At 33.9% G+C, this 8,577-nt stretch overlaps 1 long non-coding RNA gene across 1 annotated transcript; it reads left to right on the forward strand.

Moving 5' to 3' along the window:
• The first annotated feature begins 1,573 nt into the window (after positions 1 to 1,573).
• Positions 1,574 to 7,010, forward strand: LOC134266711 (uncharacterized). Its single transcript, XR_009992026.1, has 3 exons — positions 1,574 to 1,654; positions 4,945 to 5,028; positions 6,927 to 7,010. It is a non-coding gene; the product is annotated as an uncharacterized LOC134266711 (long non-coding RNA).
• The last annotated feature ends 1,567 nt before the right edge of the window (positions 7,011 to 8,577 follow it).

An 8,577-nucleotide genomic window follows, 5' to 3' on the forward strand; every position in this document is an offset into this window, starting at 1 on the left:
TATATATTGCATTCAATCGTATCCCCAGTAAAACTCGGTAATCCGAGCACGGACCTACTGACCGCTCAGGTCCGACACGTTACAGTAGAACGTTGCAATTGAGTGTCAATCTTAAAACTTAATTTCCGTTTCACTGCTTTAGTGTAACTGGGCTAGATATGATATGTAATGTGTATAATGTGTTACATATACTTTCTTAACGTCGAAATAAAATAAAGGCGCTAAGAATGTTTTATTTTTGAAATTTAATTGAAGCTGTGATACCTATTTAATAGATCAGTCCAAAGAAAAGGCGCGAATATTTACTCGTGGCGCTTGGCATGAAATTATAAATGCGTTTTTATAATTCTTAGAAGGTGAACTGTTGCAAAAGTATACACAAGTATATTTAGAGCAGTACTCACAATAGCTTAATGGTAAGCGCGTTGGGGATAAAAAAGTATTTTTTAAAAAAGCGCATTCACTTTGGCGACATGGGTTTAATCCTCCTTGTGACCAAATTTTGAATCTCTTTTCAGCTCGATTTTTCCTGGGTTTCTTTTCCTAAAGCGGACGGAAGACCTCTCGTTGCTCGCAACGAGATCGTTTCGAGTTATATTTAATTTGATTTGAAATGCACATGTTGAATAATATACTTATTCAGTTTAAAGCCTTTAGTGTGCATTCACCCATGTCTGTCAAAGGTGTATATAGGTAGAAATGGCCTTAGGTCATTAATTATATCCAGGCCTAATGTTGGATGTTTCTTTTAATTTCATTGGTGTTTTACTTTGTGTTTTACTTGGGGATTGGTTAGTATTTTTCCCTCCAGAAGGTTTTTGGTTTTCTGGACATTCTTTGTCCAGAGTTTGGTCAGTGATGATGTATTTATAGTGTGCTGACATTTTGACAATCAGACCTTATCATAGAGACTGACTTTCTTCTCCTTCTGACCACTCAGACTATGATTTGTACATCTGCAGCATTGCTGCTTGCTGTTATGTATACACACCTATTCCCATAGAATGGGTTTAAATCATATCTGGTAAATAAAGTCTTGTCCAAGAACCCTGAACAGGTCGTTAGTCTTCATTCGACAACCCCCAAGCCTGTTACATACGTATATTTTTGTCAACTTTTTACGGTAAATAGTTGTAATATTTGGCAACAACAAATCTTCACTATCGGTGGCAACTTCTATTCTGACGCCATTTTGAAAAGTTGGAAACCTAAGTTTTAAATTGTTAAGTGTATATATTGCAGAGAGAAGAGAGAGAGAGAGAGGAAAAAAATTGAGACAGTGATATAGCATAACTTTGATTATGGAGGCCCCAAAGTCACCGTGCATGTACATGCTGTATGTTGTAAAATGGCAACGTTTCGCTTCTTATCATGTGTATTAAAATGTATGCTCCATAATTAGTCCATATATATGTTCTCTCTCTATATATAAATGAATTCTTTTCGGAATTAAAAAAAAAATATTTTTAACCCCGCTCAAATTATCCGGATGATAATAGTTACACCGAGCATGGTTTCGTATTTAAGTTCAGATTACACCGAGCATGGTTTCGTATTTAAGTTCAGACTGTAGAACATCCGGTTTGAATACATGTGTTTTCTGACTTTTCGGATAGCCAACTCTTGTTTTTTGGAACTTACGACTTATGGCAAGGTATAAATTAAATATTTTTGGCTCAAAACTTTGATAAAAGCATCAATATTTTTACAAAAAGTGTCTTCAATCTCAGCTTATCCAATTATTCATGATGGATATCCTCATCAGAACAGTAGAAATAGATTGTAGCAAATAGCATAAACCTTAATCATATGCATGTTGACGATATGCTAGTCTCGTTCAACCAGACCCTCGGCTGTCTCTGTAAATCTCCGACCACCCAGAGGGTCTGGTAAAGAATCATGTTAGCGTTTGTAACCGTCAGAGGGCGCTATCTTGTTTTCATTTTGACGATCCTTTTTGAAAACAAACGTTATATGTGTTTCTTCTTCTGGATTGTGTCTTTATATAAATTAACTAATCTTTAATTTGGGACACCATACGAGAAATTGCTATATCAATCGAAGGAATGTGTATTACGCAGGTAGGGCTACACTACTTTCACTTTTGCTTTTGTACCGAATATTTGCAAGATACACACTTATACACTTACCTATAACTGGTGGGCATTACTGTAAACAATTCCTATCTAACAGTTTTAACTTTCAGACATATAACTTTTACATCTTTAAGTTATTTTTCTGCCGACTTATCATGTATTTATTTAAATTGTGTAGGTGTGTTCTTTTCAGCCAATCAAAAACTTTACCAGAATTTCAGTAAGCCTCATTTTGGCGTTACAAACGATATTGCGTATCTTTACCAGACCCTCTGGTTGGTCGGAGATTTACGGAGACAGCCGAGGGTCTGGTTGAACGAGACTAATGATATGGAGGAAAAATATACATAAAAAAGTGAATGTAGGTGAAAGCCTGTCCACTTTTCTGAAGAGATTAGGTTTGTTTTATTGTTTATTGATATAGATTAGGCTTTATAAAATTAGTCTTTAGATTCTCATCCCCGCCTGCCCCTCTCAAAATGTCCCGCCCGATGTTTTTTATTTTTATTTTTGGGTATTTTCATGTATTGTTATACAGTAAGAATTTGGGTCAAAGTTTAAGAGTTATCTCCCACCTGTATTTAAAGTCGGGTGTTGCTATTTACCTGGCCTTACTGCTCAAAAGATTTTTTTTTTGTAATGTCTAACCTGTTGAGATGAAGACAGAGCTCCAGATAATTTTTTACCCCAAAGTTTATTTACTCCTTCAGGGACCAACCGAGGGGGCGACTGAGGCGAAATAGTCGCTTTTGGGCTCCAAACTTCGCCGTAATTTATCATGAAAGCGAAGTTAAAGTCGCCCTAACATTTGCAACCCCATTATTGAAAATCATGAAGCAAATCTATTAAGAAACATGGTAGAATCGTCAGTAGTTTATAAATCCTGTTTTATTGCTGCTGAAATAAACGAAACAGCAGGACACTTGCACCTGTTTCGCTACTAATGTCCAATGCATCGAATACTCTGACGGAACTCCTCTAGATTTTACACTTCCGGGTATGATAAAGTCCATCGTTACAAGTTATGCACAACCAGACGCAAAACAGCTGGTCAGCTATATCGATGTCATGCCAAAGATGTTGAAGATGATTTTAGATCTTTTTATTGCCAAATAATTAATTCATGCTGTGAATACAGACATATTTTTACTGTTAAATTGTGGAGTTATTGACTGTCTAAGAAATTACACGTCTGATATACAGAGTTCAATCAGCATGCAGTACGTAGTACATCAAAACTTTTTCAGAAAAAAAAATTAAGATTGAAAACAAATTTTAAAGAGATAATAACAAAATTATGACTATGCAATGAGGCTTCAAATTTAAAATGAAATGATAGAATTTAAAATTTAATTGTGCATATTAATTATTAGCCTATGCAAAAAATGAAAAAAAAACTTTTACATTGTCATTATTAATTTTTTTTGATTTGTTTTGTTTGTTGTTGTTCTTTTTTTTTTTTTGCTAGATATACCTTGTAATTGGAAAAAAATTCAGATTCTTTTTCTCCTTCTTAAATTATTTTTACTAGGATTTCAATACAGAAAAAAATTATTGAAAAGTATTTCAAGTTATAAACAATGAAATAGTTTCATTTTTAAAAAGTTTTATAAAGATCAGTGGGCGTCACGCGCGCCAAGAAGTCTCCCTAAATTTCAAAACTTCTCCCTAAATTTCTCTGAGGGAGAAGTGAAGCCTCCCTAATTTTTGGGTCTAGGTTGGTCCCTGCTCCTTGATTTTCAAATCAATGCAGATTTTGATTTCAGCAAAATGATTAATGAGTATTTTGTTTATATAGAAATGTTTTGGCTATATTTTGAGCTTGTAATCGAAGTATGAGTTTTTGAAGAGGGGAAAAAACTTCAAAGGTCAGTTCCTGCATTTATTTAAATAAATTTTGTAAATACCAACAAGATTTTTTGCTAAGATTGGGAAGCATATTTTTAGACAAGGAAGATTATACAGCAGTTCAAGGTACACTGTACCATAGAGTCAGAGACACGGATAACTTTTCCTTCATTTAAGATATCGTATCAAGAGTAAACTGAAAGAATCTTCGTTAATATGGCAAGTTGAGAGATATGAAAAATTCGCTATGAACCCATAATAAAAAAAAAAATGTTATGCCTAGTGCATAGTCTTTCTACAAAGAAATTGATTTTAATCTAAATCTCCGATTCTTCCTCCCGAAATGGCGATCGTTGTCGTCTTTACTAGAATATTCCTGGTCACTAAAAGGCTCTTAAATCTGTTCTTCGTTTTGAGAAAAATCAAACACTGAGTTAACCTCAATTCGTAACATTAAATAAGTCGAACCTGTACTATTCTTCAACTTGTTGTACGCATTACTTTTGTGGTGTAATGCGTATCCATGATTGCTAATGCGTAACTGTATGCTCTATTTTAATTTTCAATGCGTCTTTTGTAAAATTTAGTGCGTATTTCTGCAAATACGCACCTTATCTGGAGCTCTGTGAAGATGTAAAAAAAGAAAAGCCTAATAGTGAATTAATATTGATAGTATTGACTTGTTTTTAGCTCTACTGGTCAGAGACCAGAAGAGTTTATGCGATAGTAATGCGTCCGGCGTCCGTCCGTCTGTCTAGCTGTCTGTCTGTCTGCAAACACTACTCCTCCTTAAATTTTAGTCTGATTTCAATATAACTTGACAAACAAGTAGACTACACATAATTCTGTGCATCAGTCTTTGATAAGTACAAACCAGTAAAGCTACAGTCTCGACAGAGACCTCTGGTTATTTTTCTTCCATCCTGGTTGTTGCTAATGCTATTACATAATTAGTTTAAATTAGAATGCAATAGTACCTGGACATAATTTATCATTTCAGAGAGAAGAAAACTGTGTGACGTTAAAAGAAACCAGTGAGATAAAATCATAGAAAATGTATGATGATTCAGGATGTGGTCATTTGGTAAGTGGTAATTCATTCATGATTAGTATGTATATGACAATTGCCTGAAAAAAAGATTCTAAATTTTATCTAAATACTGAACTGTGGTATATCAGCTGTGAGCTACAAGAAGTTTTATGTAAAAGCTTACTGCTACTAGGGCTGAAACAATTTGCCCCCTCCATGTTATGTGTGTATTGCTATGATTGACATACAATCAGTTCTCTAATACATACACTTCAATAAAACTTTGTCATCTTGAACCTGAATTGAAAAGAAAAAACTCTGAGATCTTTCGAAAAAAAAAATGAATGAAAAAAGGAAATGCTTATTAACTGATTTCTTGCTGGTCAGTATTTTGATTACTGAAAGGAAGCTCTAAAAACTAAAGAGTTCTACTTTAATATCAGGTAGTTTAATGAAGTTAGAGTGATCTGCCCTTAGATTAAGATTATGAAAAATGTTATTTTACATTCAGTTAGATTATTTTTGATAGATTAAATTATTTTTAGCATTATTTAAATTTAAAAAAATAGGAAATTAGTTATTAGCTCACCTGAGCCGAAGGCTCAAGTGAGCTTTTCTGATCAAAATTTGTCCGTTGCCTGTCGTTGTTGTCGTCGTAAACTTTTCCATTTGTTTTCACATTTTCATCTTCTTCTCAAAAACCACTGGGCCAATTTCAACCAAACTTGGCACAAAGTATCCTTGGGTGAAGGGGATTCAAGTTTGTTCAAATGAAGGACCACGCCCTTTTCCAAGTTTTACTGAATACATAGGCATATATAAGAAAAATCTTTTAAAATCTTCTTCTCCAGAACCACTGAGCCAGAAAAGATGAAACTCATGTGGAATCATCCTCAGGTAGTGTAGATATAAGTTTGTTCAAATCATGACCCTTGGGGCAAGGGTGGGGCCAAAATGGCCGACCCAAGTTTTACAGAGGGATATATAGATAAACCTTTTAAAATCTTCTTTTCAAGTACTTCAAAGCTACAGGGTTCGAAATTAACTTTTTTTAGCACTAGTCCGCACGGACTAGTGACTTCTAGCTTCCACTAGTCCGCAAACTATTCCACTAGTCCGCCCTATAGTATGTAAAAAGAATAATACAAATCTTAAAATTTTATCAATTAATTCAATGAAATATGTGTCCACAATCAGTTGGAAGCATGTCGGGAAAGAAAGAGGGTTTTCAACTTTCTGAAATCTCCTCATGGTTACGTCTTTGTCTATTGATCACAATGTAGAAAAACGCTTTATCGTGGTTTCATTTCTCGTTTATTTTCAAACATCTGAGAGACTCGAAAATAAAATTTATAAAATGTAAACCAATTCAAGACTTACATCCGGATTTGCACTAGTCCGAAACAATTTTTTCTAGTCTCGGACTTACGGACATGAGTTAATTTCGAACCCTGAGCTATGATTAGTGATATTTATATGGAATCATCCTCAGGTAGTGTAGATTTTAGTTTGTTCAAATGATGAACGCCTGGAAGGGGGGGGAGTAAATTCAAGCCCGATGTGCTCAGGTGTGCACTGTGGCCCCTGGGCCTCTTGTTTTCATAAATTTGTCCAATGTAAGTAAACAGCAATGATTTCTGCTTACAGATAGTCCATTGTCTTTGAAAATTTCTTGGGGGAAATGAGGCACATACCATATGTTCTAAATGCATAAAAAAGGCTCATTATGCATATATTTATATGAAATATGATAGATTTTTTTCTCTCCAAGGAATAATTTCTGCAAGTCACTAAGTTTTTAGAGTTTCCTTTATTTTATAGATATTCAATGAAATTATTTGAAGTATTAAATTTTGGTAAATTTTATGATACTAAAAGGTTATATGGATGAAAAAACAGCATGCGTGTATGAAAATCAGGGCTTAAATTTTTAATGTCTCTTAATTTTTCAGTGACATTAAAACAGGAATTGTCATCACCAATAGACAAATTTCACATTCCTAAGAGTTTTCTCCAATTGTTGGCGTATTGCTCATTTTTCCCACTTTGTCCTTTGTAAGTTACTTGTTAATATATTTTTAATCTTCAAAAATATTGGACAATTACGATCTGTATCTGTATTGCCAGAGTATGGGGACAACATGAAAATCATAATGAATATGTTCATATAGATTTTATTTCTAAGATATTGTCCCTCAGCGTTGATACGGTTAAAGAGGGAAAACAGTGTCTTAAGCCGTTTGACCCCAGATCGACCCTGCGAAGGGGAATAACTTTTGTAAATGTGAAAGTCCTTTATGGTATATCATATAGATCTAAAACTGACTGAAGTCTGATCAGCCAATTCATGAACATGATGAATGGATGTAAATAATGTTGGTCAATATATGTAAAAAAAAAAATTAAATTACTTGTTTGTTTATAAATTTGTGGTATCTCTCCAATTGAAGTTTATAAACTTGTTATTTATTTCTTAAAAAAACTGAGCATACATGCAATACCGGTATAAAATTACTCATAAGATACATGGATACTTAAACCATGATAAAATCATATGTGTCCAATGCAGCATATGATAAATCATTAACATACAAGTACATGTGTATATATACTGTAATACATATATATTGCATTATTTTTAGGTCCTGTTCTGTGGATGCCCTCAGACAGTGTCTACCCATCACTCCATGTGACCTTGGACTAATTTTCTAGGTCAGAGGTCAGTATCAAAATGCACTGTATATCTTTATTTAAATTCGTAGTCCAGAGTATATTGCTCCCCTGGTGTAATCTAGCTTTTGTCTAATGGGGTGGAGGTTCTGCAATGCTCTTCAACCAATTTATAGGTTGAATATCAAAATTAACTAGGAGACTTATTGTTCACAGAACAATAAGAGGTCTTTCCACCTTCTTTGAACTTTGTTTTATTTCTGACTCCTAAAAATTAAATTCCTTGAAAAAGAAACCAAAACTCTCTTAAAGCATAGAAATATGAAAATTAAAAAAAAAAAAATGAATGACCTTGACCTTTGACCTTGAAAAATATTCAAGGTCAAAGGTCAAGGGTTACAATGCAATTGACTCCATGCTTCTACCACTTTTAGTTTTCGAGTTATAAGGTTTAATAGTAAGTACAAAGAAATTAAAGGGCAATACCTCAAATAAGGGGTCATCAGATCCTTTTGTACTTAAACAGTAAAGTCAGGACTAAAGACCCTTAAGACATTAGTGAAGGTTTGGTATATCTACGGTCTACAGTTTCGGAGAAGTAGCGATAACAAGGTTTTTCGCATAAGGGGCAATAACTTTTATAGAAGTTAATCTAAGGGGACAAGAATGAAATCTTTAAAACAGTTTGAAGAGTACATATTAATGATGCATAGACATTAAGTATATATTTAAAGACAAAAGAGATATAAAAAGAGCTAAATTTCTCAGTTTTGGAATGACCTTGACCTTTGACCTTTGCATAAATTTGAAGGTCAAAGGTCACTGAATCTAATGCAGTTGGTCCCATGTCTCTACGACTTGTCGTTTTGAAAATTTTTAATTATTTGTAAAATTCTAAAACTTCCAGGGGCAATAACTTATTGGAGGGGTCAA

The sequence above is a fragment of the Saccostrea cucullata genome, unplaced genomic scaffold, assembly GCF_032062105.1.
Source record: "Saccostrea cucullata isolate Sc308-1 unplaced genomic scaffold, CSIRO_AGI_Scuc_v1 ctg10834, whole genome shotgun sequence".
NCBI classification, from domain to species: domain Eukaryota; kingdom Metazoa; phylum Mollusca; class Bivalvia; order Ostreida; family Ostreidae; genus Saccostrea; species Saccostrea cuccullata.